The following is a 20313-nucleotide window of genomic DNA, read 5'->3' on the forward strand; positions in this document are numbered from 1 at the left end:
CTATAAAAATTAAGACGGTAGCTGAAGCTGACAAGAAAAACACATTTCTGGAGGTCAAATTTGGCGCCAACACCACAAGGCGATCGAGTAACGTTGATCCAAAAGCGAGCGAAAGGCGGATGTCGAGCTAAAGAACATCACACAATTTTTTACTGTGTCTATTTATTTCTTTCAATCGCTTTTATTAACATAGCCGGGCTCTCTGTTTCAATACAAGCTTTGTTGCGTTATCACCTTCCCTGCCGCCACCGCCGCCACGCCATCGTCTGCTGCTATGTTACAAGTTTATGGCGTGATCACAGAAAAAGACGGCCGCGACCATCGCTTATATGACACATAAGAGCAGCGAAGCGCTACGCCTGATAACCGCGGAGTGCACCGATGTCGCCGATTCACTCATTCGTCAAGCTCGACTGCAATCAGCGCTGTAATGAACTAAATAGTCACTTTTCGTTGTTATTTTTCTCTTGAGTTCGATCATGTGACCCAACAGCTTACAAGGACGAGTATGGACAAATGCCATGCATTGGGTTCTCTTTGTCATGGAGAGGCTTGTACTGCCCTCTTATGTTGCGGTTACGCCAAACAAATAATTTTTATTTCATTGCCAAACATAAAAGCAAAATACTGCATGTTATTTGTATGTTCCATGATCGCTGACTTGGAAGCAGTTGAAACTATAATTTGTTTCGGTAGGAAACATGCTTTAAACAGCGCGCATGCGAAACTGCGCCTGCTGCAAATTGCCGCACATTTCGCGGCGCCGTAAGCCGGGGCAATATTGTGCCCTATTTTGCTTGTATTTTGCGACAAAAACAGCCGCCATTTTCAAGCTGTTACGTAGCATTACGTCACTTTTACGCAGGCTGAAGTTGCCAATGCATGATGTAATCGTTCCCGCCAACTGTTTAAATTACGTCACGCCTTCTCAGCCAATCACAGAGGGGGTGTGTATTACAAGCAGTATTGTTGTTGAATAGCAAAGACAGGCTTACGTTGTCATGTCCGCTGCATTTAGTCTGGTTTTTCATTGCCGGCCAAGAATTATGCGCCTTTAGTAACGAGAAATAAGGCAAACTTTAGAACTGGTGTCCGTAGACGACATGAAACGTCAAAATGGCATCCGACTAAAACCCGCCCGCGACCGCCGCCAAATCGGCCTAAACGCACCAAACTATGCTGGCAACGCTGTCGTTTTTGCCTCAAAACGTCTCCAACTTTGGTCTGAAAAATCGAGGGCCTTTGGCCGTGCTGACAACATTGTTTTGCGCATTTCTTGCTTGTCCTCCGTGCGGGCCGTGCTTCTCCCTGCTTCTCCGGCACCGTTTCGACTTTTAGCGGCCGGACGGCCTGTGCGCCTTCGTGGTTTGGAATCGCAGCTTTTACTCCAACTGAAGTTCCTAGGGTCCTACCGAGCCTCACGTCAGTCTGCGCCTCAGCTTCGACGGCGCAAAGTCGGAGACTTAGCTAGCTCGGTTTCGTGGCCGTGGTAGCAACAAGGTCGTGAGGAGGTAAGTGTTTAGACTTGTCACATCGCCCTTTTCATACGGAGAAGAAAACACACAAGGTGATGTTGCCTTTAGTGTTCGTGGTAGAAGTGTAGGCTAATTTCAAAGTGGATAAGCTACGTGCCATTTCTTGCGAAAGCACACCCGAAACACACGCTAGTGTCGTAATGTTTTTCTTTTTTAACTTACAGTCTCATATGCGTAACTGTTGGCTAGAATCTGCTGTGGTGTCACTATGCTTACCACTAGTGACAGTTATTACATGGAGGCTTACTACGTTAACAGCCGTAGTAAGCAGAACAGGGGTTTTCGATTGCACGCACAAATGTAAAGCAAGCAATGTTTCGGAGATATTTCGTATCATGTGTCATCGAGACGCCGCTCACTGCGCTTTCGTTACAGGGGCTGATAAATTTCCACCACAGTCCCAGCATGTGTACGAGTCGCTGATCGGTGACCTGCTCCGTTTCTAAGAGCCAGACCTACCTCAAGAGACTGCTTGTCCAAGCCTTGGCATGCAGGGTGCCACTGTTCTCATTGCGGATGTAAGTGTTTAGCCGAATGTGCGCTCCCGATCCTGTTTTTCGTAGACAGTGCAGTGCAAGTATATTTCTGTTGCGGAGCCACATATATTTGTGGCGCGCGTGCGTGCGTGTGTGTATGTGTGTGTGTCGATACAATTTGCACCTGTCCTCACAATTTCTGTTCTAATTTTTTTTAAACAGAATGGAGAATTTTAAGCGTTTGTATGCAGGAGTTGGAAGATGGAATTTATTTCACGGAATGCATGTCATGACTTATTCTGTTGGAGGGAAAGCACAATAGAGATACTTGATGCTTTCAATAAACAAATACTGTGTAGCATGTGGTGGGCCCACTTAACACACTCACGTTTGATTCCGACAGTTGGTGTTGAGTGTACGTAATGCAGCTGCTTCTCTTTTTCAATTGCTATATTCGCACTACAAGGGTTGCTGAGCATGGTCGTTTTATACGTTATTGAATTGCTAAAGATTGCAATTTACTAACGTAATTGCACTTCAGCAGAAATTTTCTCAAGCAATGCAAGTGTGGTTTCGAAATTCCAGGAGTCTGGTAGGTAATCAAAGAATAGGTAGCAATTGCTACTTTTCGCTAACACGGGGCACTTTTTGGCCGGTCTCACATCACTAGACGAGAATTTTTCTCGAATTGCTCATGCTATAGTCATCGTCCTGAGCCTATTTGTGTACACTGTAGAACGAGAACTAAGGCCTGCCTGCTGCATTTGCGATTGCTGCTATCTTGCTTTGTCCATATCCATTTGTTGCCCCTGGGTTTTCTTCTCTCACACCCCTCCACTGAGTGGTGTCTTCTTCAGGCCTCTCGTTCCTTGGTGGCATTGTCATAGGTGTGAGCAAGCTTTCATGCGACAAAAGGTGCTTTCGAACGAGTAGGTCATGCCAAATTCTTTGATGAAAAATTAATCCTGAAAGCAATGTTTGACTTCGATCTTTACGTACAGGTGCCGTCATAAGTGGAGCACGGGAGCTGCGGCCGAATTGTATCGGAGCGCCGTGTAGCTGCACCGGCGGTAAATGAAAGCACGAGAACACGCATGCGCGCCTGCCGACGGCGATAGCCCATCTGTACTTCTCAAACCACTTTTTTTAACCTGGCTTCAAGCATTGTTCGCAGCATACTGGTCTCAGTGATGGCGCTGATAGCGTACACACGTAAAAATATTTGAACGAAAAACTCACTACAAATTCCCATGACAGCGCGCCGCTTCTCCGGCAGCTGGAAGTGCGCCAGAGACGCTGCCAGAATCATCTCTGCTATCAGCGCCGTCACCGAGAGCGGCACTGTGCTGCGAGCAATGCTCGAAGCCAAATTTAAAAAGGTGTTTAAGAGGTATAGATGGGCCATCGCCGTCGGCAGGCATGCATGCGTGTCTTCGTCCTTTCATTTACCGCCGGTGCAGCTACACGGCGCTCCGATACAGTTCGGCCACAGCTCCTGTGCTCCAATTACTTATGACGGCACCTGTACACAGTCACAGACTGAATTTTTAGATTGTCCAATCATTCAGACACGTCAGTGGCGCTGCCGTCCACCCTATTGTGCCAGTGTATAACGACATCTGAAACTTAATATGCTGAAGCCATTCACCATCTGATTTTTCTGACTTTTTGTTTGCTGTGACGAGAGGTCAAAATGGCAATAACCGCAGGATCCCTATTGCTGTTCGCTTTATCCTACAGCTTTCAACTAGAATTTTCATGTACCACCCTCTGCTAACCTCTTTTTTTTTACTGCATATTTTGGCCATGCAGCATATGAAGAAAAGATAAGACGGTAGAAGAGAGAGAAGGGGTACAAAATAACAGGAGGTCAGGAAATTGATGCCCACAACGGAGAAACTTGTGATGCTTCCATGTGGAGGAGGAGAAAGAGCAGGCTCAGAAGAAGTTGTCCAGTGCCAACCTCCTCTGAGCCTGCTCTTTCTCTTCCTTCACATGGAAGCATCACAAGTTACTTCGTTGTGGGCATTTACTGTGCGTTAGATATCTGCTTTTGGCATTTCTTTTTTTGCTCCGACCCTGGTTTCTACGCACGATTATTACCAGTGAGATTTCGTTCTCTGTGTACATTCGTTTTTTCAACTGCTCTCACATTCCCTAGAAAGTTTGAACAATTGGTCAGCTTGTTCATTCATTTAATCTTGCATAACATATTAACTAGAGATGTGCAAACAGAAAATTTCGAACTGTTCATAAAATACAAATAGCAAAAACTGGCTGGATTGAATGAATCAAATATATTCGAATACAGATATCTTTTTAATTGTTTATAGAGTTTTTAAAACAAAGTGACAAAAAGATGACTTAGGCCTGAGGACCTGAGGCATGGACCTGAGGCATTAGAATATTTATGTATCGATAGGAAAATGGTACAAAAAATGGCAAGTAAATGGCAACCACATGCAGCGACGGCAAAACGTAACTCAATGGGTACAGCAAACTGGTAGTGTGGATGACGGTGACAAGCGAAAATGTTTATAACCAGGTTTCTAAGGGAGTCGACAGCAGAAGGCGACGGGCTGACGCCGCCGCTTGCTTTTTGCTGGACAGAAGCAGCCCACAAGTGAGCAGCAGCGACGAACGACGACAACACAGGGCATTGGCGGCAGTGTGATCATTTTTTTCACTTGTTGCTGTAACTCGTGCTATCTGTTTGGTGTACCCATTGAGTTACAGTTTTCACGTCGCTTCTCGCTGTCGCTGCGTGTGGTTGCCCCTTAAAAGATTAAGACAGTATGGCAAGGCAGCCGAATGAAATTTGGCACACTCTGCCGTGGAAAATGCGGTTTCCTCAACATGTTGTGACCAGAGAAATTATACAGTTGGCTACCATTAGTACAAAGTCCGCAACAAAAAAACAGAAGGCACAATAGCGCATTGCTATTGGTTATTCGAATGTGACACAGCTTGCCGTGATAGTTCAGACTTGTGGTGAAAATCGAAGCCTGAAGCTTTCACCACGCAAACTGTTGCACGGAGCTGTGCACAACAAAGAAGGTTGAGGGCCTCAAAAGAGAGATGCTTACACTGGCACAAGTCTCAAGTGACCGGCTGCTTTATCAGCTATGCGCTGCCTCGGTTGTGATGGTGCCAACATTGCAGGACACAGCGGTGTTTTGACGCTTAAAAATTTCTAATTTTATCAAGATGTGACGTTCACCTTGATGCTTTTTATTCGAAATAACTTTCAATTAATCGAAAAATTGGGTTTCAGCTTTAAATTACCAAGCAATTTCTTCTACTGAATTGAATGTAACATTGGTGGGACCAGAGCATTGCTTCCAATTACCCAAAAATTCCAATTAGGTGATGATCAAGAGTCGACTGCATTTGAATGGCTTGCTCCAGGCATTGAAAAGAGGTTAGGTACGTTAGTGGTTGGTATGACCTTTACTTTAATGCAAGCATTTCCAGCAAGTAATAAACCTTGATTTCTCACTCATACCACCATATTGATGGGAAACTTCTTTCCAGTTTATAAATTTTGCCCAGGTAGCGTTGCACCTCAGCCAACATTGGCTGCCAGAGTTCCACTCTTGTGCAAGGCTTTTGTGGTAGGTTTTCTTGCATGGCTTCGGCGTGTGCCAGAAAAGCTAACACTAAAGAAAATGCCATGCAGTGAAGCTTGGAAGTTTGCATGTCATGTGGCAGAGCCAACTTTTATTTCTGTATTAATGAGCTGCAAACTTTATCTGCTCCATGAGGATAAATATTTAGTGTTATAAGCAGTGAAGAGCCACTATATTCCCTGGGTACACATGGAGCATGGCTTACAAGGAGAAATAACATACAAAACGAAAGCAAGTCCTTGGTGGCTCCACAACACTGCAGGGTTCCATAGCCTCCCAGCTGAAGCCATCAGATTGCGTGGTATTCATCGGAGCTGTCTGGGGACCTCATGACTCGCGCCTCGACAGTGCACCAGGCGAACCTATCAGTTTACGTGGTGTTTGTCGAAGGTATTATAGTTACTAGCACCGTGTCTCGGTATGGAATGTGGTTCGACATCGGGTGTACTGCTAGATTCTGCACCAGCTAATACAACATATAAATAGACATCTCATTTTTTTAAATGTTTATACTCGTGGTGGACTTACTTCTTTTACCCATTTTTTAACTCTAAAACTGATGCTTCACTTAATTATTCTACTACTTTGAGTAAAGTGGATCAAGAAATTTGTAATGCAAGTGAAAGGTGTCGTGACCATACCACTTTTTACATTCTGTCTTGCATGCTCATGGTCCCAGCGTTGCTGCAGCAGCAATAAAGAAATGTAAGGAAAAACAGGGAAAAACACTTTTTAAAAATGAAAAAGGGCTGGAGTTATACAGCTGTATATCATACTCTTCCTGACTGGGATAGATTGAACAAACTTCAGAACCAACCAAATTTCAGAACTGTTCAGCTACAGAAATAATTTCTTTGCAACGCAGCTTGCTAAGGCAATCTGCTTGCCATTTTTTTTAGAGCGCACCTCTTAAGTGGCCAACTGCACTCAAATTTCACCTCGACCAAATTTATTTGAATGTCTAGTAAGTACCCCGTGAACTGCCTCGTTAATCAGTCAGAGGCGTTTAAAAAAGCTCCACTGTAGACCACGCTGCACCTGCCGGCAGATTGCGTAAACAGCCATGACACACCTGTGACGCTCCAGCTGACGGTGGCTTCTTCCTCTGGCCAGCCATGCAGCTAGAGAACCGGTCAAGCTCTGCTGCGAACACTTCACCCGTTTGCTGCCCCATACACCGTCCGGCCGCTCGCTGGATGGCTGCAATGTCATTTTAATGGCCGCGCTCTCCTCGATTTCGGTTTCAAAATCGCCGGTTTTTGCTGACCGCTTGCGGCGTCCACACGCGTATTTCAGCCGTTGTATTTTGCATCTTGCTTTCTTTTTCAGCAGACTATACGGAAATGGTGTTTTCAAGAGGTCGAAATTTTGAATGCAGTTAGCTTTAAGTGCCCGCTTGACTCCTGTGGTTTCGTGTGGCCGTCGACTTTGTTGTAACCGAACGAAGAAGAGGGCACTGGAGATAAATGAGATAGAGCAAGCAGGAAGGCGGAGGAGGAAAGTAAAATGAAAGTGTAAAAGGGAGGGCAGTACGCAGAGGCCACGCGAGACATGCTCAGTGGCACCGAGGCGCTGTGAGAAAACGCCAGAGTAGCGTCTGCGTCGTGTGTTCACTGATGACACGATCACTTCCTGAGATACAGCAGCTACACGCTGTCACCGAGAAGACTGCAGTTCGCACTGCACTCCAATTTTGCATTAGGGAGTATCGTATTCTTGAGCCGTCTTTTTTTTCTTTGATGATTATTCCTAGCGCAGTGTTCAGAAAAGTTTGCAGTATCTTAGTTTTGTGTCATGTTTACTTTTAGCGCACCCAATGCAGATATGCTGCTACCAATAATCTCAAAATCACACACCGTAAACAGCTCACTGCAATTGAAGAACAAAACACACTTGGTCTGCCGACAGTATTCAGAACATTTATTTTGCATTCCGAGTTTTCGAATGATACTTCAGATTTATGTGCACAGAGGGCAAAGGTATCATCAGGCTGGACTCCAGTGTGCCACTGTATTTTTCCAACAATGCTCCAATCATACACAAGAAATCGCTGTTTCTGAACCAAAAGAAAAAAAAGACAGCTATTCTTGGTTGCCCGCCGCTTTTCTTGTTTTTTTGTCAGATTCATAGCTAGTTCTATTTCACCCGTTTGGAGAATGCAGAAATTTGTGGAAGCTTACCTCAGGTGTCACATACACCTGATGGAACATAGCTTGCACCACATGAAAAAGACAGTGAAAACGTGTCTGTTACCAATGGCTGGTCACACAGAAAGGAACGTATAAATGCGGGGCATGCGGGGCTTTCTTGAAAGAAAACTAGCAGCAAGCCACACAGTCAGCAGCAGCTGCATGACAGAAAAAAGCACGCTAACCCACCGAAAGACAGCGTACCTAATTAACAATATGTTGTCACCAATACTTAACAAGAGATTAGGTCGAACACTGTATACAAATCTGCTTGTATGCATTTAAAATTTGCCGCCAATCTACCGTGCTGTTGCTTCTGCTACAAGCACATTCATGCACCATGATTTGCTACAGCGGATTTCGCGTTTTTGTGGATTAATACCATGCTATTTTGGCTTTCTCTATTACCATTTCAAATTTGCTTTCTTTTGAAGCTTAACGAGTACTCAGATCGCAATAATTGTAAGTGGCCGCTAAATTTAGCGAAATGTCGATGCTGATCTGGTAACATTGATGTAAACAAACATTCAAGATGGCGGCGCCCATGTATGCTTACGGCCATTGAGTTATCGAACTTCAATACCGCTTATTCATTAGTTACGGTCTATATTACGCTGTTTTTGAGCTTACGTGACGCACCCGAAGCCGGAAAAGCTTCGGAGCCTAGCGGTTCTGTACAGTTAACCTGTGTAAAGTACTAATATTAGCCAGTGGAAGAGGCCGAACTGCTTACCGGCGTTGTCGCACGTCCCGTGGCTGTAACTTGGTTGCTTCATTGGGGCTCTTCGATTTACAGTCTCGGACTCACCGTGGGTAGTCCGCGGGTAGTCCGAGGATTCCCCGAAGTCATAGGGATACATGTGAAAATCGAATGCCGGACTGCTTCTCGGGGAGTCCGCGGCGAGTCCGAGACTGGAAATCAAAGAGCCCTACTGTTTGCGGTTGCGCCGTTGTTTTTATAGTACTCCTTGGATGTTCAGGCATGATTTGCAGTCAGTGTAACTTGCCTTGTGGCATCGATTTCGTTAAAAACTACGTAGAATGACCGTTACGATGTACCGATATTCGGATCAAGAACTTGCAGTGACGATGCGATGACGATTGGATGTCTTGCGAGTAACGATTGTGCGAATCAGTCAGTGATCGAATATTATTCTCTAAACATTTAAATTTGATTGAATCTGATTTTTATGGGGTTAAAATTTACGAGTAAATTAGTGTTAACGTATGATCCTATTGGACCGCGGTAAGGCGAGGGCGACACTCGCAAAAATTGCTCACTGCATCGGTGGCGCAGCTGGTTGTGGTGCGGACGTTCAATGGGCATGTGTAGCGAAAATAAGAAGTTCATTAAACACTGAAAGCGTGCGTAATAGCCGAACATAATAGACAGGACGAGATTGCAATAGACGTTTGCATGTTTTGGAACATGCAGTGAGCACCTTGCTTACACATTGGTTGACTTCCACGACCAAACGAATATGGTGCTTTTTGCTTAAGCTATCACGTATTACTTCACATGGAGTAACCTGGAATGCTATACTCATACACTGCAGGGTTTCGTTACGTTCCAATGTCCATGCAATTCATCCAGTACCAGCACCCCACTGTCGCTCAGCTGAATGCTGGGGAGTGCCACATTTTATCGAAAAATGTGATGTGTACCTGACTATGTCAAAATTTTCCTGTATCCACAGTACAAACGTCAGGAGCTCCTCGACCACAATTTCATCTGGCTAGTCTTACCTTCGGGTGGTGTTGTAGCTGCCAAGGCCAAAATGCATTGGCTAGGAAGCTATACACAAGTTTATGTATCTTGCCTATGCCACTAGTGCATATGTATACAACATATGCTGGCACACATATATACATGCACTAGCATATATGCTTACAGAGTGCAATGCATGCCGGATGAGAAAAATTTGTTTACCTAATGTGAATCGATGTGGTAGCGCTCGAACAGTCACCAAACACTGCTTAGGGCATGTGTAGCATGCTAATCACTGCTTAGTGACTGTTACTTATCTTGTTTTGTGCAACTAGTTGAACCACTATTCTGGGTTCAACACTTCATGATGACCTTGGCATTGTTTACTCTGCGAAGTTCTAAAAGCGTGATAACGAGCACTAATATCACCTGAATTACATGGCCTCCCTCCCTGAAACTATTGGAAGGTGATAAAGGCGATACGCTGCCCTACCACCAGACGATAAGGCCATGTAAGCCCTAGCCTCCTCCTCTTACTGCCGTCTCTGTGCAGTTACTGCACTCTCCATTGGTTCTTGCAGCAACTGCTGTACCTAGCATATCCGACGCCCCTGGGAATTGCCTAGAAAAGCTCGTTTGCTCACTTAACATTCGTTCGCTCTGTGAACTTTTGTTATGCCCTGGATGCGGTCTAACAGAAGGGAAAATGTTTGGGCGTGTTGGTTCATACTCTCACGAGAAACATAGTGCAGTAAAAACAGACTAAGTCGAGGACGGGACAAGTGCGAGGTTTCAACAAATGCTTTATTGCAGGGCCAGCACATATAAAGACACCTGGCTCGTAAGAGGAGAAAATAAAAAATAAATAAACAACAAACGATGAGAGAAAACCCGCCACATGCCGCCTACACCAGGAAATCAAGCTCTGGCTTTGATAAAGCCACAGACAGTCTACGGACACACTGATCACCAGAACATGCTATCTAACTTGCTTCCACAAGTTTCTCGTCAGCCCAGAGCAGTGGTAATGCAAAACAATTGTCTGGTCATACATGGGATAACAAAGGTTTCCCGTTACACACATTTTACAATGGGCAGCCAGGTGGCTGTTAGTGGGATCAATGTCTTGTTCACAGCCCCAAACAGGCTTTTGGGCTTGTGCAGGTTAACCTGCCTAATGCGTGTGCAAAAACCGGTCTGCTTTAAGCTGGTATGCTGTGGGCATCATGCTGTCTACAAAATTTCACTCTCATGTGGCAACGACTATACTGGCCAAACAAGAAGATATTTGGCTGTCCATTTAAGAGTACAAGAATAAAGTAAGCAGCGTTGCCACTGACGGCCAGCGGGCTGACCATTGTAAAAAGTGCGTATCGGGATACCCGTGTTATCCCCTGCACGACGAGATGATTGCTTTGCATTACCACCAGTCTGGACTGACGAAAGAACTTGTGGAAGCAGCTGAGATGGCATGTTCTGGTGATCAACGCATCAATACGCCAGGAAATAAATCTCTAGCTTTATGAAAGCTAGAGATTTATTTCCTGGCGTAGGCGGCGCGTGGTGGTTTTTGTCTCATCTTTCGTTGTTCGTTTTGATGTTTTCCTTTCTTTCTCTCCTATTATGAGCCAGTTGTTTTTATAAGCGCAGGTCCTGCAATAAAGCATTTGTCGAAAGTTAGCTCTTGCCCCAGCCTCACCTTGTCCTTTGTTTCTACTGCACTGTGTTTTCTGTGTTACTCTCTTGTTGTTGTTACTCTCTTTTTTTTCTGTCTTGCACGTCACTTTTTTGTTCCATGCCCATTGACTCCACAGTTTGACAAAATAACAGATGCGATTCGATTAAGTAGGGCACCTACCAAGCTTGGGCTAAAATTTATCCGTACTACTTGCATCACTACACACCGTCAAAGCCGCCACGGACTCGGGGGAGGAGCCGCACCCCGCTAAGGAGAGGGTGGGGAACAATGGGCGGGATCACGACTGTGCTTACAAGAAGATGTGGACCTCACTAATGTAAGAAAGTCATGAAGTGGTGCAGCTTCTTATGTGTGACAGTTACGAATAAGTAGAATGCCGCTGTTTCTGTTCCACATCATCATTCCTTCCCTCGGTCTTGCCATCCTTGTCATGCTAGCCATGCCATCCAGCAAGATGAAGAGAACACACCTCCCTTCCAAAGGGGCAATGTTATGTCACCCATGCCTCATTGACATGAAGCCTCCATTAAGGAGTGCATGTGTGTTTGCTAATGCATACGTGAAATCGCAGTGTGCCCTGCAATCCTTTAAAAGGAGAAATTGATTTTTTTTCCCCTGCAATCTCTTGTCTAACTCTCACTGCACATTTTTTTTTTTCTTTTGTCAGCAGGGAGCCACAAGCCAGGTAGCAACAAACTTGGTGCAGATTGGTGCCACTGGTGTTGTGTCCCTGGAGCGAGCCAAGAACTTCTGTTCGTGGTCAGCGGGGTAGAGTGTCTCATCTGTTTGAGCGGTGGACTGGAGCCATGGCACATGCAGAGCAACAAGAAGAAAGCGATTGTTGTGGAGCAATTCAGTGACATTTTGTCGCTCATGCCCTGCCAAAGGGCACAAAGAAAAGTTTTACGAAGAGTTACTGACACTGCTAAACTTTCTTCTTTGCGTGTACATATGACAGTACTTCATGGTGCCTTGCATCATTCAGCACTGAATTTTATCATTTTAGCTCTGAAAGAATTTCTAGCTCTGTTATAAGGAATTTTAAGTTTACATTGCTGTCAGCACATATATTTAATGAAGCTTGCTTTCTTTTCCGTACAGCAGTTAAAATTTGTAGGTTAATGCACGGAAGCCATACTTGAGCTGTAATGCATACCGTAGTTGCAGACTATCGGCTAATTAAACCAGTTGGGGCATTAATGTTGTCTAAGACTTTGCGCACGAAGGCAATTTTGTTTGCCTTCATAAGAAAAACGGCTGCTCTAGAAATGCACACCTCGTGCAACTGTTTTAATGACAGCGGCGGAGTGAGAAATGAGTTTAAAAAAAATTGAGAGGGGGTTTATGAAAAACAGTTTTGCTCCGACCGACTTTATATACAGTGACCTCCCATGCTCGCTGATGCCAAATGTTTTTTTTCTCCTTGTTTGGCTTTTTTTAGTTCTTTCCTATGCCAGTGCACCAGCTTGTGCTGCTTGTGATCCCCATTGAAGCATTGTGAGCTATTTGCCCGGCCTGTTGTCAATGGTATTTCGCCTCCTCCTCAGTTTGTTGCACTTATTATAGGCTCATTGACACTGCACCAAGTACACCTGTGGGCTCGACAGTGTGCTTCAGTGAATCGCTTTCTAAATGCAAAAATATTACTTGCTATGTTGCGAAACGCACCCGGTCGGTGTCCACAGAACGCACATTCGGATATTGTCTGCAAAAAGCGTCCACAACAGCTGACAATTTCCTAATGCATTCCTAACATTCCACGTCACAGAATGGTGCGCACATCCATGGAATTCCATGGATGGTTGGATGGTTGTTCCATGGCGTGGACCAGAAAGAAATAAACAAGAAGCACGTGGTGTGCACTGTTGCATATACTGCTGCAGAAAAAGAAACATTTGGCGCTTGCTCAATTCCGATTTCCTTGCAACACGCTCCGTAAGACGTGCAACACAAAAATAAATGTGCATTCAAATAAATTGCTCCTGCAGTCTTTGTTGGCCCTCTGCTTCAGTCGAGGCACTGCCGCAGCAGCATGGATAGTGATTCTGTAATGAGTGGCTGCACCGAGTGCACTGTCAGGATTGTAGGCTATAGGCGGCATTGGCGGAACGCTCGACAACAAACCGAGCCATAAAAGACGCTGTCGCGCTCTCATCCTGTTGGAATATGATGAGATCCTGTGCGATTTTCTTGCGTTGCACTTTCAGTCAACCCAATGGTTTACTGTTGCATACAGCTGAGCAAGGCCAGCAGCGGCATGGCAAAAGCATTTTCTTTTTGTTTGCTTCTTATCGCTTTGGTATACGGGCGTGGCTCAAAAAGATATCACGAAGATAACTATGTGTATGGTTCTCATCGCCGGCCCTGACCAGGGCCAACTCTCGTATACCCAACTTTGCCATTTGTAGGGCTGGCGAGCCACGTTGAGGACGGTGCTACACGAGTGGCACAGTTTATGTGAAAGAGCCGCAGCCCCTGAAGAAGTTTGGATCAACTAGTGCTCCTACAGCTGGAAAATTGTTATGCTCCCGCGCAAGAATGACGGCATTTCCCTGCTTTAAATGGCCAATTTGGAAATGCTTTGCACAAACTAGAGCGTTTCCTGCCAAATTTCGCATGTGCGCAAATGACCGTCACGCCAAAAGAAAGCTTCTCCATGTAGAGCCAAGGTTAGTAAAGGTTATGAATGTTTGAATGAATGGGAATGCTCAAAAATTAATAATGGTAGTCGCGCCAGTAAGTGTGGTACCCGTGTGGCTTAGTTGTATACGTTGACTTTTCCATTGGTGAGAGTCAGGTCTGGACGAGCCATTGTATTCTAGGTGCTGACCAGTGATATACATACTAACTAGAACGGTCGGTTGTTATTGGTACCGCCACTGCATTTCGTGCCAACAGTCACTCTGAGCAAAGTGAAGCTGGTGAGGTTGGAGATTATTTAGCACCACCTGATGGGGTGCACCGTCCCTACCCAGCAATTTTCAGCACGCTGGCCCTCATTGTTGCCGGCTGCCATGGGAAGGTCGCTATCTATGAAGCCAGCCTGGTTTTAGCCGCAGCGCAGTAAAAAAAACAGCACAGCAGGAAAGATCCTTTCATTCATCCTCTTCACCTGACCATACACATAATCCACATGGATTATATGTGTATTGTTGTTGAAGTGCAGTTGCAGCATGCCAGGATATAATTTTGAATGGGTACGTGTTTACCTCTCATGGCCATTGCTATTCTTTCTGGTGCCTATAGTTTTGTTTTGTACACCTCATTGTAACCACACAAATGGCGTGTACAGTGCATTTGTGTAAATAAAATTTATTTACAAGTGCGATTCCTTTTCTTGTGTTGCACCTTTTCAATATAGTTTGTATCTACTTGTCCAAGTGTCAGTACTACGAGTAACCTTCATCGCCAGGTCCTGCCTAACAGATTAAAATGAAAATATGGCAGCAAAGCAAGTCATCAAACCTACTTTATTTTTCACTAAGTGCATACAGAAAATTTTCGCTGAACTGTCTGTTGGTCTGTGTACACTAGCTGGCCGGAAAGGCCTCCATGGAGGTATTACAAATTGAAGGAGCTCCCATTCATAACATGACTGGGACAACAACTCGACCGAAATGTTTACAGAGGTAGCACAACTTTGCACTGCTACAAAGAGCGTTGCCTACCTGTCTGCTATTTTTGTCTGAAAAGGCAATATCTGGTGTACACCATGGTTTGCTCACTGTTGAAAACAATACCCCAAATTCTGAAAGGCTGCAATAAAATAACACTGGCCTGTCAAAGCAGCACTAAATTTTTGAGTCTTAATATTATAAAATCTGAAAGTAAAGGTCCTATATTGGTCTATGTAATTGAGCAACCCCGACAGCTGAAACTTACACCCTTTTTGTGTGTGGGAGGGGGGGGGGGGAGAGGCTTTGTTCAACTTGTGTGCCGAAGCTGCACATGCACCTCGAAGCACACCATATTGGGGGCTATGGATCAATTTGGACTACTTGGGGACCTTGAAATGTGCAGCAAAATCTCTACACACAGGTTTTCTTTTTCGCCTCTACCAGAAAAATGGCTGCCATGGCTGGGATTGAAACCACATCTTCGATCATGGCAGTGAAACATTCTAGCCGCTGGGCTGTTACAGTGGGTAGTACATAATGGTTTTAATTTAAACTGGATCTATTTCTTGTTAGCAGAAACGTAATTTAAAACAGAACAAAAAGTGCTTTTGGTAATTTTTGCTTGCATCAATAACAGCTGCTAAGGTTCCCTACAGAACGCACAGCTCCTTAAGTTGTATCAAGCTATAGAACATGGCAGATCCTGAGGAAGTTTTTCAGAAGATCCCAAAATAGAGACCCACGATTAAGGCAAATGTGTTATCCAAACTTATATGGACCGAGCTTTCAAAATGTAAGTAGTGAGAAAATGCGATACCCTGGAACACATGAATGCAATAGCCTAGAAACTTCTAACAGCACCCTTAAAGTGAGTGACCTAGCGTAAATTATGCTGTGTTTTTCCTATTTTGATTATGCCTCAGGCAGGGCCACATTTAGTCAGGAAAGCCAGTTTGCAAATGTGACGTCCGGCTGGATATCACAGGTGCCACGCATGTATACCTCAGTTAACGCTATTTTGCTACTATAGAGAGCAAATGGCAGATTTATGCTGTACGCTTCTTCTATCCGAAGTGCAATTTTACCGTTCTAGGAATTCAAAAGTTACGAACAGAGCTATAAAAGTTTGCTCTGCCATACAACACGCAATCCTTCAAGCTTCACCACAACGAACGCCTGTTTGGGTCGGCTTTTCTGCACGACGACTAAGCCTTGCAAGAAAGCCTAATGCAAGCGACACCATGAGCAAAGCCAGAGTGGTAACTCTGCTGTACAGTAACTGAAGTGGAATGTTATCTGTGCAAAGTTAATAAGCCGGAAAGAAGTGTCCGGCCAATGGGATGGCATGAACGAGAAATTGAGTTATTACTTGTTGGCTATGCCTCGGTAGCATACTGGTCCTAGTAGGCATGCATAGCAAGGGCCTTATTTCAATGACTGGAGGGGCTGCAGCCCGTAAAATATACTTCTATTCAGAGGACGTTGAAAAACCCACATGTCTCCAAGAAAATGTGTGCCAAACTTTTTTCACTGCTCCAGTCTCTTATTCACCTTTTTTTTTTGTACCATTTCTAAATCAGTGCACAAACTCTACATGTCAGGTTGTGATTAACCAATTTATCTTTTCTCTCTGAGCTCTGCTTTCAAAGCTGTAAACACGCTAAATCAATGATATTCAGTCGAACATATTTTATTCCATCTGCAGTCACTTTTTGTATTCGTGTGTGATTTGCGGAACAAAATTTGATATTTGTACACCCCTGCAAAAAGGTGTATCGCAGGAGTAGTAAATCAAATTTCTTTGGAGGAAGTGAAAGTTTTTTTTTCCCCAATCTGAAGCAGCGCGCACAGCATGCTTTTTCTGTAAATTACATACCCTCCATTATAGAAAAAAAGAATTTGGCAGTCGTTTGACTTCAGTGTGTGAGTAGTAGCACTTGAGCGGGGGAAGCACAGTTTGATTATCGTTCTGATTTTTTTTTGTTCAGACTGACGAGTGTGACACTGAGCATTGATATCAGTTGAAATACTTTGCCTGTCCACCTGTGAGACTATTTAGCTTGCAGAGCCAATGCACTGCACGAATACGAGGCAATAAAGCCGCAAAGGCCGGAACCCCGATATATATATATTGTAAGAAAACTGAGCTTGAGCTCCCCGCTTCTCACAGTCGGCGGCTGTCCTCTTTGCTGTCTTAGTAAATTGACCACTGGCTGTGCTCAGCTCTCTTTTCCCAAACCTTCACGCCTCTATTCCAGTTAAGACGAACTCCATGAATAGGATGAACAACACTTTTGCTTGCTTGTAACATCCACAATGCAAAAACCTCAGCTTAAAACAAATTTCTGGTAATACATATTTTTACGGTTTCCTCGAGTTTGTCTTAATGAGCGTCTACTGTATATATGCTCTACCCTGCTCTCCTTACTGTCATTCTCTGTGTATCCTGTGCAGCTACAGCCCTTACTAAGTGGGCCCAGATGGAACCTGCTTGTCTTTAGTGTGTGTGAATGAGACGCAGCTTAAGTTGCTCTTCCTTTGGTTTTTTTCTTTAAATGGCCAATTTGGAAATGCTTTGCACAAACTCAAGCGTTTCCGTCAGAGGGGTTTGGCTTTTGAGGCACCAGACACGTGCATGAATATCTCGTGGTCAGCCTCCCTAGTGCGTGTGCACTAATAATACCCTGCCCTTGCCAATCCTCGAGTGGGCATGTGCCATTCTTCAGCACACTTGCACACAGTTTGTCGTAAGAAGCATGCTAAGCTCCTTGTTAAGTGTGTGATGAGACACCCTTGACTTGACAAGTTTACATCAGCCAAATGACCTAATGTATTAGGGACCATTTGAAAACGCGCACTTTCGGTAGAAAATTACCCAGGCTGTTTCATTGCAAAGGTTGTAATTGTGTACCCAAATTGATAAACAAAAATAGTGGAAGGAAGCTGTGGTGTAATGGCACATTAAGTTTGTATCAAATGAAGGAGAACAATATGTGTGAGTGAGACCCCTCTTTATCAATCTACTCCAAGGAATGTGCCTTCTTAGATAAGTTCTTTTTGTGTGTGCTCTGGTCGAATGCTTGTGGCCTTTTGTTATTGCTTCTCTCATACATGATGGACATACCCTAAATAAATCAGTTGCAAGTAGCGTCCGTCCTGTTAGTTCAATCCTGGGCGATTTGGTATAAAACAGCACCTCATCCTAACGCCAAATACAAGCATAAAACAGCGCGGCACTTTTCTGCTGTGTATGTCTTTGTACCTACCTTGCTGAAATTAATAAGCGATGCAGGCATCATAGTGGGTAGCACAAGCCACATGCAGTAACTAGAGCTTCTAGGTACAGTTAAAATGCATTGTCCGTTTCCTTGTTCACCCTTCGCACTAACTTAAGATTACATGCTTTTTTAGATTCTTCTAAACGGAACACAAATGCTGGCACACGTCAAATTATGCAACGACTAAAGATCCCACAGGCTAGAATACACTACAAATTCAAACAGACTTGACAAGCTGATACACTACAAACATACCGAAGCGGAGCTTGCAGGCTCTAGCAGAATGAGGTTATTCATAGAAGTCCTGAGTAATTAGTCACTATTGCTAGGCATATTCCATCACAACTACGAGATAAAAGTGACGGCCGGAAGCACGCCGGCTAATACACGAAGAAGCACAGGCACCAATGTCGAAAGCTTGCAGGGAGCGTAAAGCTCGCCTTCTACTCTCAGATTCCTTGGCACAAACGGGTGGCGGTGCTGCACCAAATGCACCAAGCTGAGCCAACTTCACACAAGGATCGCACGGAGAACACTCAGCAGCAGTTTGATGAAAGCAACCAGCAAGATGGGCACATTTCCGGCTCTGAACAGTGGAGATCGGCTTCTTCTGTAGATCGGCTGATGCGCTATACCCGGTACTAGGTTCTGTAGTGCTGGGCCGTGCTGGGCAGCATCACAGCAGACCGCAGCGACTAAAACCCACGACCGGAGCCGGTCCGCCGGTCGTGCTAAAACCCGCCCGCAACACGGTCGTTGTTCCGGGCGCGTTGCAAGTGTTGCCAGCATAGCCATGAGGGGCAGCGTCCAGCGTCGGTCGCGGTCGGAACAAATCAGTGTTGCCAGCACGCGTTTCTCGAGTATGCTGGCAACAACGTCCGGTCGGCGGGCGGGTTTAATACCCCTGACACACGGGCGCCTAAAAGGCCTTTGCAGAGAAGGACTGCTACCGAAACGGCGTTCGCCTCGGTGACACACGACAAAGGAGAATCTCCTTCACCGAAACGGGCATTTCCCGTAAGGGGTGTTCGCCTATCTCCTTTCCCGCACGAAAAGGAGCAGCTAGCGGCGCAGCCTCGTAAGCAGGCGCTTGCAAATCATAAGCTTCCCAGAACTTAGTGAGACCACATGCGATTTCATAATACTTTCATAAATTGTTAAAACTGCAATGAAATAAATTGCACCAAACAAGCCCAACTGTAATGTATTTCTGTAAACATCTGCCCACTGTTGCCAGATAAGGCACAGAACATAGGCTAAAAAAAGCACTCCATCGTTGCTGTTTAACAGAGTTACTCAATATAGACAGTTGCGAAACTCCGCTTCAGAATCCGGGCGGCGCTAGCCCCCCCACTCCGTGAAAGCTGAGGGGCAAGTCGACGCGCGCGGCACCTAGGAGATAAAAACGGAACTTCGCTAAACTATTATTATTCAAAATTCTTCTGTAAAATAAAGATTGCTTTTTAAATTAAAACACAATAATTACGTAAAGTTTACTTGTGTTTTTGCGGCTTTTCTTTTTGTGACTTACGGCAGCAGCCGCAAGCACTTGAGTACTGCTTCAACGTCCTGCCGACAGACGACAGGCTAGTCAACTTGCCCCGTGCTTGCCCCGGCGCAGGGGGGCCACCGAAGACCGGCTTTCGATACATGGGGCCTATGGGGAGTTTCGCAACTATCTATATCCAGTAACTCTGGCTGTTTAATACAAATATGTGAAATTACCCATTTATTCTTTCTCAACAACAATAAAACGCACAGTTACTATCTAAAATAATAAAGAAAGTCTATTAGCCGCACTTCATTTTTGTTATCGCGCATGCTTTTTTCACAGAACTGCTAGCGCTGCTAGCGCCACTTTATTGGTGTGTCAGTTACAGCAACTACGTAAAGGAGATCGGGCATGATAGGGGGTTGCTGTGTGTCAGGAGCGCCACTCCTTTCCACAAAATCTCTTTTGGCGTGGCGAAAGGGGTTTAATTTAAAGGAGATCTTGAGTTGCCGTGTGTCACAGGTATTAGTCGCTTCGGTCAAAATGACGACAGCACACACAACCGCTTTGTCAACCGGAAGCACGTGACCAAAATTGAAAGCCAATCAGAAAAGACTTCCGGAAAATTGCCTGAATTGCCGGCAATTTGTGCAGTCGAGAATAGGGCTGGTAAGCACTCCAAAATGGCGG

General features: G+C 44.9%; 1 protein-coding gene and 1 long non-coding RNA gene across 2 annotated transcripts in view; one reads left to right on the plus strand and one right to left on the minus strand.

The window, feature by feature from the left end:
• Smc3 (structural maintenance of chromosomes 3) overlaps positions 1-20313 on the minus strand; it is a 157783-nt gene extending 137470 nt beyond the window's left edge. Inside the window, exon 1 of the mRNA XM_077688288.1 lies at positions 20291-20313. The gene's annotated coding sequence lies outside the window, so the exon portion shown is untranslated. The remainder of the gene's footprint in view (positions 1-20290) is intronic.
• On the plus strand, positions 1128-14564 carry LOC144156310 (uncharacterized). Its single transcript, XR_013319740.1, has 3 exons — positions 1128-1511; positions 1911-2053; positions 11904-14564. It is a non-coding gene; the product is annotated as an uncharacterized LOC144156310 (long non-coding RNA).

Source organism: Haemaphysalis longicornis, unplaced genomic scaffold (assembly GCF_048455015.1).
Source record: "Haemaphysalis longicornis isolate Haplotype H1 unplaced genomic scaffold, Haemaphysalis longicornis Haplotype H1 scaffold_1, whole genome shotgun sequence".
Lineage (NCBI taxonomy): Eukaryota > Metazoa > Arthropoda > Arachnida > Ixodida > Ixodidae > Haemaphysalis > Haemaphysalis longicornis.